Consider the following 2,500-nt stretch of genomic DNA (forward strand, 5'->3'; position numbering starts at 1 on the left):
CGTGTTTGTTTGTTTTCTTGCATTCGCGTGTACAGGTGCAAGTGCGTGTACGTGTGTGAGATTCAGCGAATGTGAGAAAGTGTGAGTGTGCATAAGAGCATCAGCATAAGTGTGACTGTGCCTGCATACATATATGTCTGAGCTAGTCCACACACACCCATGTGTGTATACATATACCTCCACGAATTCATACACAAACATACACACGTGCTTAGTGCTTACATCCCTCCATCCCTACATCAGAACCCAGCCTCACTCCTCTTCAGAACCCCCCCCCCTCCCCCCCTAAAAACCAAACTACGCCCGTGCTGCCTGTGCCACCGTGACTGAAGGGCGTCGCATGCCAAGCCAACCCCCCAACCACCCCACACCCCACCCTTCCACCCCCCCAAGCACGAACGAGGGCGGGGCCTTTGGCGAAAACGGAGGATTAATGACCGCATTTTTAAACTAGCAAAGAGTGACGTAACAAAAAAAGGGAAAAACTTTATCAAGATGAAAATCCCGCTAATCCTTCTTTTTTTCGTGAGAATGACTTGTGAATTGCAAGGCAAGAGGTACATTCCCAGTTGCATGGAAAGGGGTACATCCCGTGTTGCAAGCAAAGGTTTTTTTTCCAAGTTGCAAGGAATGACAATGAAAGACGTCCTATGGCCTTAGCTTTTCAGTCATGTGTTGTTAGTCACGTGACAATAAACCTTGGATAGATATATAAGTAGCTGTATGAATATTACGAGACATAGATAGATGGTATACGGTACATGTAGACAGACATATGTAATGATAGATGGACGGTACATATAAACAGACAAATAGATTGTTAGATAATATATATGAACAGATAGATAGATAAAATAGCCTACATAAAGACATATAAACTATACCTTAAGCACGAAAGATAAATACAAGATATACTCTCACTCTCTCTCCCTCTCCCTCTCCCTCTCCCTCTCCCTCTCCCTCCCTCTCTCTCTCTCTCTCTCTCTCTCTCTCTCTCTCTCTCTCTCTCCCTCTCCCTCTCCCTCTCCCTCTCCCTCTCTCCCTCTCCCTCTCCCTCTCCCCCTCTCCCTCTCCCTCTCCCTCTCCCTCTCCCTCTCCCTCTCCCTCTCCCTCTTCCTCTTCCTCTTCCTCTTCCTCTTCCTCTCCCTCTCCCTCTCCCTCCCTCTCTCATACAATCTGAAAGATAACCAGCTGCCCATATGCACATTAACCCCGAGTTGCAAGGAAAGGGTTAAACAAATACATATCCATCTGCCTTGGCAAAAGACAAACGACAGAGGACGACTGGACGGCCAGGACAAAGAATGAGAGAAAGGCGACACAAGCCATACGTAACACGCCCGCAAACGAAAAACCTGCCGGGCTTAATTGCTGCCCGACGCGAGAGTCGTCCCGTACGAGAATCCGACTGCATGTGAATGAGGCTGCAACGCACACCCCGTCGGGACGCTTTCTCTCTCTCTCTCTCTCTCTCTCTCTCTCTCTCTCTCTCTCTCTCTCTCTCTGTATCTATATCTATATCTATATCTATATCTCTATCTCTATCTCTATCTCTATCTCTATCTCTATCTCTATCTCTATCTCTATCTCTATCTCTATCTCTATCTCTATCTCTGTCTCTGTCTCTGTCTCTGTCTCTGTCTCTGTCTCTGTCTCTGTCTCTGTCTCTGTCTCTGTCTCTGTCTCTGTCTCTGTCTCTGTCTCTGTCTCTGCCTCTGCCTCTGTCTCTGCCTCTGCCTCTGCCTCTGCCTCTGTCTCTGTCTCTGTCTCTGTCTCTGCCTCTGCCTCTGTCTCTGTCTCTGTCTCTGTCTCTGCCTCTGTCTCTGTCTCTGTCTCTGCCTCTGCCTCTGTCTCTGTCTCTGTCTCTGCCTCTGCCTCTGTCTCTGTCTCTGTCTCTGTCTCTGTCTCTGTCTCTGCCTCTGTCTCTGTCTCTGTCTGTCTCTGTGTCTGTGTCTGTTTCTATTTCTGCTTCTATCTCTGTCTCTATCCCTGTCTCTCTCTCTCTCACACTATCACCTCGGTCGGACGGACGGTCCGGTTGCCCTAAAGTCGGTCCACTCGGTCCGGAAGACAACAGGCTGCACCGACGAACGAACACTCGTCGCTCGTCATGAGAGTATGACTTTCACCCCCTCCCCCCCTTCTCCCTTCTCCCTTCCCCTACCCCCGATGATCCTTTCATGGGAAATCCGCCTTTGTTATTACTTTCGATAGGGTTGGTAGTCCTGTGGCACTGGGGACGGCGAGACCCACGTGACATCAGCCCAAAACACTTTCGAGGAGGACGGGATGGGAAAGAAAAGAAGGGGGGGGGGGGAGAGGGGAGAGGGCTTGCAGGAGGGGGGAGGGGAGGGGAGAGGTCTTGCAGGAGGGGGGGGTAGGGGAGAGGTCTTGCAAGAGGGGAGGAGGGGAGGGGGACAGGGGCATTTTGGTGAGACAGGGAGGGACGCACTATTTCTCACTTTATCTCTCCTTCATTTACTTACTCACTCATTCACTC

Source organism: Penaeus japonicus, unplaced genomic scaffold (genome assembly GCF_977035675.1).
Source record: "Penaeus japonicus unplaced genomic scaffold, GWHDUDI00000001_assembly GWHDUDI00000031, whole genome shotgun sequence".
Classification (NCBI taxonomy): Eukaryota; Metazoa; Arthropoda; class Malacostraca; order Decapoda; family Penaeidae; genus Penaeus; species Penaeus japonicus.